This window comes from Lissotriton vulgaris, chromosome 9 (genome assembly GCF_964263255.1).
Source record: "Lissotriton vulgaris chromosome 9, aLisVul1.2, whole genome shotgun sequence".
Taxonomy (NCBI): domain Eukaryota; kingdom Metazoa; phylum Chordata; class Amphibia; order Caudata; family Salamandridae; genus Lissotriton; species Lissotriton vulgaris.
In genome coordinates, this window is record NC_141697.1 from 1146087958 (window position 1) to 1146104495 (window position 16538).

Consider the following 16538-nt stretch of genomic DNA (forward strand, 5'->3'; position numbering starts at 1 on the left):
CTATTTTGCTTCAATAGCACTTAGAATAACATACAAAAAACTATTATTTGCAGTGAAAAGTTCTAGACTAGAGACAGTGTCCTAAATGACCTAGAGTGATCTGGTCATCCTGTCTCTAATCCCAATACTATGCAACTGTTAAACTTAATTTTCCCAAGCATTTATCTAACCTCTAAAGGCTTTATTGATATAAAATGTTTCTATCTTGTAATCCCAATGCTACATGAACAGTCACCTAATTACATGATTTCTTGAATCTATCTAAATCCAATATAATCTAGGTGTTTAGTGGCCATTCTATCTCCCTCTTTCTATGGAATCATGTTTAGCAACAAATAGTCAATGACAACAGGCATTTATTAACACATACATTTGGTCCTATTTTTTGAAAGTTTGGTTAACTCACACACGCTTACATTTTGAGAAGAATGTATAATCCCTGTGTTAGTGCATGAAATTTAGAAACACATTTGCCGTCTGCCAGGTTTCTAAACATGATGGGTCTGGATTCATGTTGAGTGGTTAAAGAAAACCATCCAATTTGAGGATACAGACGTGCCTTTTCTGAGGTGAATGAGCTGGCCGTGAGGAAGATGCTGGCTTGGAGAGGGAGAAGCGCATTTTTCTCACCAGACCGTGGATAAGACGTGCTGCTGTATGTAAGATATAATTCAGATACAGTGATTAATTAGATTTTGATGAAACCAACTTCATTATCCTGCACCTATAACAAATGTGAGTTCATAAAACTGCAACAGAGATTCCTTCAACGGTTCATTTTTCTGTAGGTTCTCAACACTAAATCAGATGTTATTGTGTAAGTAAGACATGCATATGTTTGTACACCATGCATATAGATATCATGTACATTTATTTCTGTTTCTACCATAGTGAATTAAGCGTGCACTCCTCATGCACAAATTTTGACTTTCAAAAGATGTTCGTTGGACTTCTGCACATCATCTCACTTCAATGTTAGTGCTCTGTTTATTTACCAAATCTTCCCTCAATGTGTTACTTTCCTCTGATTCCATCACCCCTAGTCTGTCTTCCTTGCTAAATTTCTTACTCTAAGAGTGTGATTCTCACTACAAACTGCCAGAGAAAAAGATGTTTTCTCTTTTCTAAGCTCTGCTCGCTGAGGCTATACAAGGGAATCTCAACCCATAATTCCTTTGTTTCTCTTCCCACTTGGAGGCAGTTAACTTTGCTCCTAGAGGTCCCTTGCATCTATGTTCCCATCCTTCACTAACACCTCAAATTCTCAGGGTTCACACTTCTATTATCTTCATTTCGTTGGTTGTACCCTCTATGTTCACAACTCAGACCACTGTTTCTTGTGTATGGTGCCATACTTTACTTGCATACATTTGGCGAGTGTATAATGGAACCAATGGACACTCCTAACATGATCCAAAACGAATTGGCAGCCTCTCAGAAGCATGTGGGTGTTGAAAGTCAAGGGACTTCTGTTTCTGAGTCGGAAAATTAATTTCAGTGCAGCACCCCATCAGTTATATCACCCAGTGATCATGCCAACTGTCCCCTCCATCTGATTTAGGTCAAGTAGCTAGGAGCAGATTGGGCTCCTTTGTCTTGACTTTTTTTCCAAATGGCAAATTTTAGGTAAATTGGTTTTGCATTTATGTTTATTGTCTTTTGTATGAATTGTAGTTGATGGAAATCTCACTTTTAAGTTATCTCTTGTTCCTTTGTCTCCAATTCTTGTTTTAGGGAAATTTACTAGGATTCTAGGCTGACCATTGCTTGGTGCAAAAACAACAATTGATGGACAGCATGCAGAACAATGTCATACATTCACCCCAGTACAGAGATCAGGGCCAAAATCCAACGTTTATTTGCACTCCACACCACCCCAGTTCAGACATGGCCATATGCAAATCAGCCTTGACCCTGTGCCTCATGGGAACAGTCCAGCCCGAACTGCCAAGCCATGTCTTTCCTGGACCGGAATCAAGCATCCTAGAACCGGTTTCTCGCTATCAGCCGTCTTCAGCCAGGATAGCTTGACTCCAGTGGTGTGGAGAGCATGGGACTCATGTCTGAGCATACCCATCCCACTCAGGGTGACAAATGCAAAAACAACAATTGATGGACAGAATGCAGAACAATGTCATACATTCACCCCAGTACAGAGATCTGGGCCTAAATCCATCGTTTTTTTGAACTCCACACCACCCCAGTTCAGACAGGGCCATATGCAAATCAGCCTTGACCCTGTGCCTCATGGGAACAGTCCAGCCCGAACTGCCAAGCCATGTCTTTCCTGGACCAGAATCAAGCACCATAGGACCGGTTTCTTGCTATCAGCCATCTTCAGCCAGGATAGCTTGACTCCAGTGGTGTGGAGAGCATGGGACTCATGTCTGAGCATACCCATCCCACTCAGGGTGACAAATGCAAAAACAACAATTGATGGACAGAATGCAGAAGTTGAAGTTGAAGTTGAAACGTTTTATAAAGCGCTCTGACAGCAGGCGGTTTCTTGGCGCTGTGGGCTGACACCAAAAGAGTTACTGCAGTGGGTAGTCGGGTAAAGAGATGGGTTTTTAAAGCTTTGCGGATATCCAGATGCGCAGTAATGGACCTGATAGAGAGAGGAAGGGCGTTCCAGAAGCGGGGGCCAAGGGTAGAAAACCTCATGCCACCCAATTTGTTTCTCCGGAAGCGAGGAACATTCAGGAGGACTAGAGACGAGGAGGGAAGGCTACGACTAGGAACGTAAGGGCAGATCATACCGTCAATAAAAACTGGACCAGTACCAGCTAGAGCCATAAAGATCAGGCAACCCATCTTAAATAAGGATCTCTGCAAGATGGGAAGCCAATGGAGAGATTTAAGCAAAGGGGTAATACGGTGGCACTTAGGAATCCGATAGATAAGACGCGCAGCTTGGTTCTGTATAGATTGTAGGCGCCGAAGTTCGTAGGCAGGAATGCCTACATACAGACCATTTCCATAATCCAATCGAGAAATGATCATGGCTAAGATGATAAGGTTGAGGCTTCATAAGAAAAAAAAGCGAGAGATCTTACGTATAACTCTAAGGGACAGGAAACAGGATGAAACGACGATGCTGATCTGGGGGCGCATAGTAAGATCTTGACTGATTTTAATGCCCAAGGCTTTAACCGAGGCAGATGGTATGGGGGGAGGACCAAGGGCAGATGGTCAAAAGTCAGGGGTCCAAGGACTAGAAGGGCCACCAGTTAAGACTAGCTCCGTCTTGTCCGGGTTGAGCTTTCAATGATTGTAATTCATCCAATCGTAGATAAAAATAAGTGTAGTCTGGAAATTGAAGATAGAATCAGGAGAAGAGGAGAGATTAAAGACGAGCTGGAGGTCATCGGCGTAATTGAAACCTAGACCTCCGTGTTTTGCAGAGAGACTATGAGGGGATAGATGTAAAGATTAAAGAGAAGAGGAGAAAGAGAAGAGCCCTGGGGGACCCCACAGGACACGGAACAAGTGGGGGCGGTGAAGCCCTCCAGTTGGACAGTCTGCGTCCGACCCTGAAGAAAAGAGGTGAACCAGGCCAGGGCAGTGCCCCGGATGCCCGCTGCTCCGACAAGATCGAGAAGAACGGAATGGTCGACCATGTCGAAGGCACAGGACAAGTCGAGGAGGATCAGGGCCTGGGGAACATTGATATTGGCATTACTCCTAAGCTCATCTAGGAAGGAAAGAACCACAGATTCCGTCGAATGGGCCGGACGAAAGCCAGCCTGATGGGAGGCCAAAAGATGATTTTCCTCAATGAAGGCAGAGAGACAAGAGGTGACGTGACTCTCGAGGATCTTACCCAGAAAAGGGAGCAGGGAGATCGGCCGAAAGTTAGTCAGGAGAGCGGGTCAGCCCCGGGTTTTTTTAGAATAGGGATAACTGAGGCTGATTTAAGGGAGGCTGGAACAATTCCCTGGGTAATAGAGGTATTGAGGAGGGTTAAAGGAGGGTCAGGACAGCTGGCAAATACCTCCTTCAGAATGTGAGCAGGACAACAATCGGAGGGGGATACTGACTTGACCTTCTTCAGCAGAGTGAGAAAGACCTGGATAGAAATTAGGGGAAATTGGTCAAGGAAAATGGATGGAGGAGACAAAGGAAGTGGGGAGAAGGAAGGAGAGGGCAAGGGGATGTTGAGCTTAATGATGGCAATCTTCTCAATGAAGTAACCGGTAGGCAGACAAAATATCGAAATTAAAATATCGATATACAATAATATCGATGTTTTAATTTCGACAGTACAGAATATCGATGTCCAAAATATCGGCAGACAGAATATCGTTTTTTTAAGGTATGTATCTTACTAATATCGAATTTTACTAATATCGAAAAAAAATTTAGTGTTATGTATTTTATTATGTTGTTTATATGTTTGTTTAACATGTTTTGTAATGTATATTTGAAAATTTGTAAATTTGTTTACATTTTGCGTTTTAGTATCAGAGCGGGTTGTGGGTTTATAGGGGAATAGGATGGGAAGTAATTTAATAATAATTAATTAATTAATATATGTTTGTAAATATTTTTAATTAATAATTAATTGGTCATTAATTAATATTAATTAGTTAATTAATTAATATAATTTTGTACATATTTCTAATTAATAATTAATTGGTAACTAATTAATATTAATTTGTTAATTATATTAATTAGAGTAATTTTTTTATATATAATTTTTTGTTATTGTTAATTAATTAATTGGGAAAAAATAATATTCATTATTAAATTTAATTAATTACAGCCAATGTGCTAATATATTTACTTTATTGTTATTGTTAATAATTAATTGGTAATTAAATAAGATTAATTAATTTGGGTAAAGGGGTATTTTTAGGGTTCAGGGTCAGTTTTCAGTTTTAGGGTAAAGGGGTATTTTTAGGGTTCAGGGTCAGTTTTCAGTTTTTGGGTAAAGGGGTATTTTTAGGGTTCAGGGTCAGTTTTCAGTTTTTGGGTAAAGGGGTATTTTTTGTGTTCAGGGTCAGTTTTCAGTTTTTGGGTAAAGGGGTATTTTTAGGGTTCAGGGTCAGTTTTCAGTTTTTGGGTAAAGGGGTATTTTTGGGGTTCAGGGTCAGTTTTCAGTTTTTGGGTAAAGGGGTATTTTTAGGGTTCAGGGTCAGTTTTGGGTTTTTGGGTAAAGGGGTATTTTTTGGGTTCAGGGTCAGTTTGGGGTTTTTGGGTAAAGGGGTATTTTTTGGGTTCAGGGTCAGTTTTCAGTTTTTGGGTAAAGGGGTATATTTAGGGTTCAGGGTCAGTTTTCAGTTTTTGGGTAAAGGGGTATTTTTAGGGTTCAGGGTCAGTTTTGGGTTTTTGGGTAAAGGGGTATTTTTAGGGTTCGGGGTCAGTTTTCAGTTTTTGGGTAAAGGGGTATTTTTAGGGTTCAGGGTCAGTTTTGGGTTTTTGGGTAAAGGGGTATTTTTAGGGTTCAGGGTCAGTTTTGGGTTTTTGGGGTACAGTCGTACAGGGTAAAAATAAAATAAATTTGAATTAAATCAATTAAAGGAAATTAAAAAAAATAAAATTACATTAAATTATTAAGTTTTTAATTTATTTTAAATGTATATGTATTAGTTTTAATTTTTTTATTATGTTTTAATATTTTAATTTAATATTTGTAAAATTATATGTATTTTAAAATTATTTTTACATTATTATTATTACATTTAAAAAAACGATATTTTTAATTTCGATATTTTTGTACAACGATATTATTTTTTCGATATTTTTGTACTTACCTTTATGAAGATATGACTCCGATATTTTTGATTTCGATATTTTTGTGTCGATATTTTTGTATGTAAATATTCTGTCTGTCGATATTATGTCAGACATTCGAAGTAACCATTGAGGGAATTACAGAGGAATTGAGAGGGAGCGGGTTTAGTATTGACTCTATCAGCCGATGCTAAGTTGTGTACAATGGTGAAGATCTCCTTGGGTTTATTTGGCGCCAGGAGAATCTTCGAACAGAAATATTCTGTTTTGGCTGAAAGAATGGCTTTTTTATAATCACGGCGAAGGGCCGAGTATTGAGCCTTCAGTATAGGGCAGTACCCGCGCCTCCAGCGGCGTTCTGCCTGTCTGAGTGCTAGCTTAAGGCCTTTGAGGTCGTTCGTAAACCATCTGTTAGCCTTGGGGGAGCGGCACTCTCTGAACTAGTTTTAAAGGAGCAATTAGGTCACAGGAGGCGGAGAGCCAACTGTTGATGGTGGACACTTGGGAGTCGGGGGGGCATCGACCAAGCAGGGGAGCGAGGCCGCCAGGGAGGAACAGAGTGCACAGAGGTCCGCGCAATTCCAATTCCGATCCCAGACGTTCTTAGGCGGGGGGAGCTTATTGATAGCCCCTAAGTCGAGCGAAAAGGAAATCAGGGAGTGGTCGGACCACGTGCAAGGGAGGACTGAGGGAGAAAGGATAGGTAGATTAACTGACCAGATCTGGTCCAGAGCGTGGCCATGGGTGTGAGTAGGGAGGTGGATCTGAGAAGTAAGGTTAAGACACTGATGGGTTTCAGAGAAGTCCTTAGATGTCTGGTTCTCCCGGGGGTCACCGGGCCAGTAATTGAAATCGACCTGTAACAGGACAGAGGAATTATTGACCACCAAAGTGGCCAAGAGTTCCTGTATAGCTGGGATGAAATGAGGCATGGCTTGAGGGGATGATAAAAAAGTGCACAGGTGAGGGGAACCGTAAGGTTGACAGAGCGAGCAACTAAAAAATCAACTGCAGTAATAGAAGGGTAGGAGAGGAGCTGAAACTGAACAAAACAATGTCATACATTCACCCCAGTACAGAGATCTGGGCCTAAATCCATCGTTTGGTGCCATCACACTGAAGTCTGGAAAGAGGGCAGGAAACGCCCTTCATAACTGGCCCTTTGAGTTCGAACACCCTGTCCCAGCCAAGGCCAACATGGCAAAATATTGGTTGGCAGTGGGCTGCTGCAGGGGCGGCTCTTCCACTAGGGTGGTGGAGCGCTGCCCCCCGCTTTCTCTCAGTGCAAGAAACAGAAGCATAAAATGACAATAACTACAATTTTATTCTGCTTGTCACACTGTGAGAAAGCAGAAGGGTTTGGTTGCGGGTGGGTAGGAGGGCTGGCTGCTCTGCGAGTAGGGCTGGGCAGGGAAGGAGTGGTGTTCCCACTCTGGAGTGCGCATGGCTGGTTTGGTCAGCCCTCTGGTAACTCTGCCCTTCTCCCTTCTCCATGCAAGCTGCAATGCAGCCTACATGGAGAACATGGCCAGGCCACTAGCTCCTGTCCTGACCAATCACAATGCTGCTTGCAATGTTGTGATTAGCTTAGGGGTGGGAGCCTGGTGTCCTGCTTGCTGTTCCTGTTTGGAAGCTAGAGCTCTCATACAGCTTGGATAAAATGCTCTGTGACCTGGGCCTTCCAGGGCCCTCTTGCTGTGCTTCCACAATGTGATGCTGACTGTTTCCCCTTTCCTTGAGGCTAGAAAAAAGTCTGCCGCCTTACTTAAGCTCTACTGATTTGCAGTGGTGCTGACATTGTCTGCAGGGAATCCTCCAGGCATCAAGATGTCCATAGATATGGAAATAGAGTTTACGGAACCTTTCACAAGAGGCAGGGAAGGGCTGCATCAACAATCCACTGCTACAAATGAAGATGAGCTGAGGGTTGAGCCTATCTGGCATGCACTCTCAATTCCTTCATCACATTTTTTTGATTGCATCACCCTCCTTTGTTGTTAAATTCCAGTACCTAGTTCCACTGCAAGACAGTTGAATCGGGAATGCCTGTGTGGCCCTAATATATGCCTTGTGTCCTGTTGGGCTCAATTCCCATTGTTCTTGTGGCTTGGACTGCAGTTAGCCCCCCTTCATTATTTGAGTCAGGCCCCTGTATATTTGGAGAAACTGACCTGGAATCTCTAGGGCAGGGCCAGCTTTAGCACTGGTGGCACCTAGTGCAACAATCTTTTTTGACGGTTCCCCATATGACTTTCTCCTTGGATTCCCTCACTACCACCCAGCAAAAGTGTCCCTCATCTCTCCATACCCCTCTCTCAAATACATTTAATTTAATTAAAGTGCTGGTAAAGGATGGCTTTTCTAATCTACTCAGCAATCCACATAAAATACAGATCTGTTCTTTGCAACAGGCAGATTAACCCTCTGAGCTACTTTATGGTGAGACAAAACTGCCACTAGACAAAACTCCGATCACCCTCCCTCTAGCAGGAACATTAATCATAAGAGATATCTTGACAATTTCATGCAGCCTAGAAGCTGGATGCACAAGGCTTCTGATGCAGCTTTGACTGTAGAGTACTGAGTTCTTACTGTCCAGGTTCCCAGTACTAGTGTTCTTTCCCTAAACACTTGCCCACAATTGGTACTTCTGCCCCCTGTGAGTCCCTAATAATTGGTACCCTGGGTACCTAGGGTTTGGAGCCTGAAGAGGGTCCACTGGCACCCCCTCACTAGGTAAGTCACCCCCTAGCAGGCCTTACCAGCCCTAAAGCAGGGTGCACTAAATCCCAGGTGTGGGAATATCTTCATGAGCAGACATGTCCCTACAGTATTAGAGTATATTCCTTAATATTGTAAATGCCAGGGAAGCCATAGAGAGCAAACGGGCTGGGAACTAGACAATTCAAGTTCTAAAGCACCACGATGGCTTCACTGAACCCAGGAATGTTTGATACCTAACAGCGCCTAGTAATAAATCCATACTGATGCAAGTATGAGATTTATTCTACCATGCACCCAAGTGAGCATCCAGTGCAGCTGCACCGGTTGCACCGCCCTAAAGCCGGTTCTAGCGACTCAAGGTTATGGAATATCAGCAGGATATGTGCCCTACTAACTAAAAACGATGACCTTAGAACAGGAAGAAGCAGGTTCAAATCTTGGCCTCAAATGAACAGCATGTAATTCTGGGAAAAGCCTTTATCTCCCTGTGGTTTAACAGAAATGCATATTATTTGTATTGTAAAGTAATCTAATGGCCCTGGACCAGGTCCACGTTATAAAACCCTGCAAAAATATAACCTGGTTTAAAGAACCAACAATTATCAACACATTAGGAGAATGGTTGTATCTTCCCAGTGCCTTTATTCCAATGTCTGGAGCTCCAAATCACTGCTCCTTTTTTTGTTCTTATTGATGCACTGTTTTTCAGTGGCCACTGTGTTTACTTTGTTTCACTTTTTGTAGATTGCCATCATTATGATTACAAACATTAAGGTTTGTAAACCAGTAATAAGGGGGCTGATTACGATGGCCGGCGGACTTGAGTCTGCCTGCCATCGTAGCGGGAGCGGGACCCTAATTACGACAGGTGCTGCTGGCTGTAGCACCCGCCGCAATGTTAAATGGCCATGTTGTGCATTTCCCTGCACAAAGTGGCATGCTCCACACAGTGCCTGCCACCTTGTGCAATGAAATGCAGGGGGGTACCATGGATACCCCCCAGTGCACAACTGGCCCCCCCCCACCACAGAGGGGGCCCCCAAAGCCAGCCACTGCCAGCCTTTCCATGGCGGTTCCACCACCATGGAAAGGCTGGTTGATGCCAGCATTGTGATCAAGGGGGCGGTGCCTGCAAGGCACTGCCACCATATCTCCAGTCTGATCCGCTCCGCAAGGCAATCGCAATGATTGTCTGTGGTGGAAGTGTGGCGGGTGCTCTTTGCGCTGAAATGATTACCCCCGCCATCCTGATGTGGCAAGGGGAAAAGGGCATTCAGATGGTGGAGGGACTGCCATCGCACAGCTGGCATTGGAGATCCCACCACCTTTGTAATGAGCCCCAAAATAACTATGTTTTGGCAGAAGGATTGCAGTCCTCTACTTTACAGGGTATTGTCCACAGTGGTATTCACAAAGGTTACTTTTTTTTACATATTCCGAATCATCTGTTTTACTGTAACTGAATTGTGGTCCTTCTGTTAGTCTGTTTTTCATTACTGCTCTGGTGTGCATGGTGGTCCAGTGATAGTAAACAGGATATACTTTCATCTGTGTTCTTGTTTAAAATGTGGTCTTTGTTTTTTTGATGAATATATTTAAATATTTTGCGATTTCATTGCATTGTTGTATCTTTGAAAATATGCACAGCCCTGTCTAGACATTGACATCTATATTCCACCTGTGATAACTGGTTTGTACTGTTCCTTGACATATCCTCACATCACCCTGGCAAGGCCTTGATTGCTTATCCAGCACTCTCACCTTTGATATTGATTGCTTGTCCCTACAATTGCAAGAATAGTCGAAAAGCCTGACATATGGCAAAGGCATTTAAGGTTAATTCATAGAGGTACAACAATCACCTCAAATGTCACATCATACAATGAACAAAAACTTCCCCAGGTGTTCAACCAATGCAACAGCTGTATTCCACAATTAGGCGGGATTAGCTGCCCTTGCCACCTGTGGCCCCAGGAGAAACTGTTGCAGTTGGTTCTTGCACACTCCTTCCAATTGAAAGTGCATTTTGTGAAAAACAGTAATTGTTCATCCTTTTTGCCAATGAATGTCTTAGTCAGCAGGTTGTGCAGAAGGTTTGTGCATGCAAAATCTATATTTGTAAAGAAAATTGCCTCAGAGAATTTTAAAAAGATTCATCCCACAGAATATGATGTACAGGAAATGATTTATACCACTCAGCTCTTTTCGCAATGTCACTGCTTGTCTTGGCTGCCAAGTTCTAAAACAGAAATATTTCACATTTTAAACTAATCCCGTTAATAATACATTTGACCATTCCTCCAAGCAATTCCTAAGCATAATACGCCCCCAAAAATAGTTCAGTACTGTTTTTTGTTTTTTAACCAGGCCGATTTACTAATTATTAACACAGGGCAGCAACTATATCTATTAGGGTTGACCTGATGTTGCAAAGATGCTGTCAAAATATGCCTTGTGTGATGCGCATTCTTGCAGTGGAGAATGTGCGCTGCTGACCAATGAACTGGAAGCACAGGTTTCAATACAAATTCCCATGCCTGGACAAACAAAGAAGGAACATAACCTCTGGATGTATGTTGTGTACCTCAGCACACGTGCAATGCTTGGGTTTTCCCAAGGTTGTGAGATATCTTAGTTTTAGTGACCAACAACAATGATAAACGTGTTCGCTCCATATAGACTTTGTAAATTTACCATATGAGGAATACGCAAATTAGAAGCAGTGCTGATTTCATGTAGACCAGAACATTTCACACTCCGTTTGCCAAAAGGAAAAGATTAAAGCCGAAAATCTTCTGTAGGAGAATGTTGCTCTTCAATGCAGAATCCTGCGGTTATCAGTTATTTTTTTCAACGTGTAGTATCCTCTCACATTTAAGGGCAGATTTACAAGCCCCTTGCGCCAATTTTGCGTCACTTTTCCCGATGTTAAAAGTTACGGAAAAGTGGCGCAAGAGGTTTGTAAATCTGCCCCTTAAGTTCTATAAGTGATAACAGCAAAGATCTCCACTGGAATGGTGTTGCACTATTTAATGGATGATATAGGGCCTAAATGCCTAATAGAGGTATGTTTTTCTTTAACTGCTGAATGGGCTCAATCAACCAATCCATCATAAGTCATATAAAGTGCCATAAAACATTAAGGACCCATTTATCAACAAGGAGACAGGGAAACAAAAAGACCAAGGCTTAGAAAAGAGAAAAGAAGATCACTATGGGGCATATTATCAAGGGGGTTTATGTCCGCTTTTTTGGCTTTAAAAGCCAAGAAAGCGGAGATAAAATTATCTCCCTATTACCTAGCTGTCGCTAACACCAGTTAGCGACAGCTAGTAGGAGATAGCGACCATCTTGGGCCACACTTTGCATGTCAGTGATATTTATCACTAATGACATGCAAAGTGGGCGTGCCAAGATGTTAGCGACTGAAAACAGCCGCTAACATCGCTATCTCCTATTAACAACTTTTGGAGATATTTGCGCTGAGCAGTTCTTAGCCATGTTATCCAATGGGAGGTGGATAACATGGCTAAGAACATTAGCTCGGTAATGCATGAATATCGCTGACTTTTCAGCGATATTCATGCTTTGCGGCGATTTTTATCGCATTTGCGATAAACCTTGGTAATACCAAGGTTTATTTGAGGTAAAAATCGCCGCAGCTCAGCGGTAAATTTTTGTCTCTAACCAAGCAATAGCGATAATTATCGCTATTGCTTGGTAATATGACCCTATGTTCCTGGATCTATAAAAAGAGCTAGAATATCTTGCGTTTACTGGGATTGCCATCCACTTTATACTTCCTAGAACTTGGACCATCCTCAATCACATTTCTTTCCTATGTAACTTCGGAATTGACAGTCATGAATTCTGATCTTAAGGCATTCACATGTACAAGGTCTGCAGCCCCTTGTATTTAATGGGCCAAACCATTTTGATGTATATATGTATAGATTGTATAGTATAGTAATTGCATTTATATAGCGCTTACTACCCCTGATGAGGCATCGAAGCGCTTTTTCGTCGAGAATCATGCTACTCCGGAACCCATAAAGGATTTGTGTTGAATTAGTATAGTGAAATATGAAAGTGATTTAAGTGGTGGATACGTTAGTCAATTATTTGGATTCAGAAGGATAGTGGAAGGATCGAAGAGGGAAAAAAGGGTTGTATTTATATTGCGCTTGTTACCCCTGATGGAGTGTTGAAGCGCTTTTTTGGGGGGCGATTAGCACGCTACTCCAGAAACCCATGAAGGATTAGTGGTGAATTAGTATAGTGGAATATGGAAGTAATTTGAGTGGTGGATATTAGTCAGTTATTTGGAGTGAGAAAGGTAGTGGAGGGATAGAATAGGGAAAATAGGTCTGCATTTATATAGCTCTTGTTACCCCTGATGGGGTGTTGACACGCTCTTTTGGCGAGTAGCACGCTACTCCAGAATCGGTAAAGGATTAGTGTTGAAAATTAGTATAGTGAAATATGAAAGTAATTTGAGTGGTGGATATGTTATACAGTTATTTGGTTAGATGAGGGTAGCGGCGGGATAAAAGAGGGAAAAGCGGTTTGCATTTACATAGCGCTTGCTACCCCTGATGGAGTTTTGAAGCACTTTTTTGCCAAGTAGCACACTACTCTGAAACCCATAAAGGATTAGTGGTGAATTAGTATAGAGAAATATGAAATTTGAGAAGTGAACATGTTATTCTGTTATTTTGATTTAAAAGGATAGTGGAGGGATAGAGGAGTTAAGGATTTAGACTTTTTGGGGGGGTGGAGTCATAGCAGTAGGAAGATACTTTGGGATGAGTAACAAGCATTTACAATGCAATGGTCTTGTCTTTGTTAAAGTTAGAGCTATTGGCATTGCAAATGTTATTGTTTTCATTTTTTTTAAACCAATAAATATATACGGTATTGTCATTTACAATGGCAATAGCTTAATCTCTCGCAAAAGCGAGACCTATTGCATTTGCACCCACACACACACACAGAGCCACACACACACACAGAGCCACATACAAACACACACATAGATGTGGAGGTGGTGGATCTGGTGGATGTGGTGGTGGTGGATGTGGAGGTGGATGTGGTGGTGGATGTGGTGGTGGTGGTGGATGTGGTGGTGGTGGTGAATGTGGTGGCGGATGTGGTGGTGGTGGATGTGGTAGTGGTGGTGGTGGATGTGGTGGTGGCGGGGATGTGGTGGTGGTGGTGGATGTGATGGTGGTGGATGTGGTGGGGGTGGATGTGGTGGTGGTGGATTTGGTGTTGGATGTGGTGGTGGTGGATGTGGTGGTGGTGTGGAGGTGGATGTGGTGGTGGTGGATGGGGTGGTGGTGGAGGTGGATGTGGTGGTGGATGTGGTGGTGGATGTGGTGGTGCTGGATGTGGTGGTGGATGTGGTGTTGAAAGGTCCCATAAGCAAGCGTTAATGGGACAGTAGGTTTACTACCTAGGCCATAAATCATACCCCCTGCTCTGCTGTCAGGCTGGAGGTGAGTGGGACGCTACCCTTATTAGGAGATCTCCTTTCCACTGTTCTCTCCCGTTTACTGCTGCACGGGCCGGTCGCTCTTGCTTCTGGTATGTTTTATGCCGATAGCTCCAGTTCTGTGGTCGTGTGATGTCTGACCTCTGATCGTGCAGCAACCTCAGTGCGACACGATGTGCTGTTTTCAGGCCGCCCATAATGCTGGCTGCAGAGGGCTCTAGCAGGGAAATGTCCTTATTCTTAAATGTTTATATTTGGTCACCAGAGCACTAAAGGGAAAGATGGACGGCGCCCGTGCCGCATGCAGGAGCTGGCTTTGTGATCGCGCAAATGCTTGGCGACTCTCTTTTGGGCAGCAATTAACCTTGAGAACTGCGAAATGGAGCGTCTTGGCTGGACTTTAAGATCGGGTGACCCCACAGTTGGTCCGCTGCATCGGGGGCTCGTGATGGAGAGAGACTGTCAGCAGTGCAAACATGGAGATGCTGTTCAGAGCAAGGGTCCCTTAATGTAGGGAGATTAGAGAAGCCAGATATATAACTTACATATTAATTAAAAGGGACACAAGCAAAGTAGTATCTCGACCCCGGAGACACCTGAGGAACACAATGGTAGTGTTTTTTGGTAGTTGTCAATGAATCAGAGAGCTGACTTGGATGTGCAGGCAGCGTGATGGGGGCGTGTTTTGGACTGAGGACATCACGGAGAGAAAGAACTGAAAAAACACTCCCCCCATTCTGAAAAAGACGGGGCTTAAATGGAAAGACAAACCTCTTCTCCAATGGTTGACCGCTGTTTAGGAAGCCAGCCAATGGAGAAGAGGGACGGGTTCAAGCCCCACTACTAGAAACATAAAGTCTCGGAGCGAGACTACGCAAGCGCAGCCTACGGTAGCCGAGACCTAAAAAGGGGATGTGAAGGGGAAGAGTCAGAGGGAAAAGTTTAGAAAGGCTTGTTTTGGGGATCTGTATAGTAAAAGAGTTGTCAGATGATGCCAGGAGGAGTAGAGTATGGGAGAGTCTAGAAAGGGTTATTTTGGGGATCATATTAGTGTTAAAGGGTTTGGGGGAAATGAGAGAGTGAATTTAGTGGATATATTGATAGAGGTATAGGGTGAGAAATAGGGTTGTGCATCGGCAAGAGTAGTAGAAAGATGTTTGAGATGAGTCAGAAAGCTGGGGTAGAAGCTATATTGAGAGAAGTATAGGGTGAGAAATAGGATAGAGCATCCATAAGTACATGGAAAGTATATAGATGCATAAATGAAGTAGATATATGTAGATTAAATATATTGATAGAGGTATAGGATGGGAAATAGGGTAGTGCCTCGGACATGCTTTTTTAGGAGAAAAGTAATAAATATATAGATCCAAGTACATGGAAGGTACATAGACTCATAAAGGAAGTAAAAAGATGCATTAGATAAACTCTGGTTTTCAAGTGTTATTGTACTTTGAAAATATATTTATATATTCTTTAACAACATAATTATTCTACGTTTATACAAAGCAATTTACAAAGATAGGTACATATCTATAGTAAAATAAATGCTTATATACAGAGGGATATGCTGTAAATTTCTCTTTGCATATGGTGCTTATGTGGGGAAGAGCCAATTCTTTAGTAGTTTTCTGAAGATAAGGTGGATGCCATGGAGCTTATGTTGGGGGGTAAAGAGTTCCTTAGTTTGAATACTTGAACTGACAAGGATGTGCCACCCATGTTTTTTTCTTGAATCTTGGGATCTTGAGGCGAGGTGCCACTTTAGAGCAGAGAAGTGTGGCTCAATGGTTAGAGCGGCAAATCCTGATGCAGAGGTCTGGCCCAGGACCAGGGTTCAATTCCCACCTTGGCGGGTCTTGGGCTCAATTTCCTCGGACCTGATAATTCTCACCTCGGTGCCTATTCTAATCATGGGTCCCACTCTGCAACTCTGGGCAATAGCTTGCTTAATCTCCACAATGGCCCCAACAGCGCTCAGATGCTTGGCTTCACCTTGGGGGTGCCCAGGAGTGGACATTTCACAGGGAAAAGCCAGGAAGGGTTCCACAGCGGTATGCGTTACAGCGCCAGGACACCCCAGTTGGGGTATTAGTGCGCTTTACAAGTACAAATTACAATTACAATGTGTTTGGTGATTTTATTTCTGCTGAAGAGTTGTCCCATTCCATGTATCGCTTTCTGGTAATACAAAGCAGCTTGAAAATTGATCTTTTGGCAACCGGTAACCAACGCAGGGCTTTCAAGGCAGGTGAGATGTTGTCTCGCGGTTTGATATGCAAGAGTAGTCTGGCAGCCGAGTTCTGAATCTGTAGTAGTCTTTTCATGGTTTTTAAAGGTGATCCGTGATAGAGGCTATTGGCGTAATTGAGTTTGGACAGAACAAGGGAAATGGTAGCGTGACCCTTGTGTGGAAATCCCAAATTGGGAAAAATTTGTTGCAGCGTTTTTATAGTGATAAAGCTTGATATTGCTAGTTTTTCCACTTGGGCATTCATCGATAGCTTGGAGTCCATGGTCATTCCGAGGTTTCTTACTTCCTTCGATACTTTAGGTAGTGATCCCAGTTCATCAGACCAGGTGG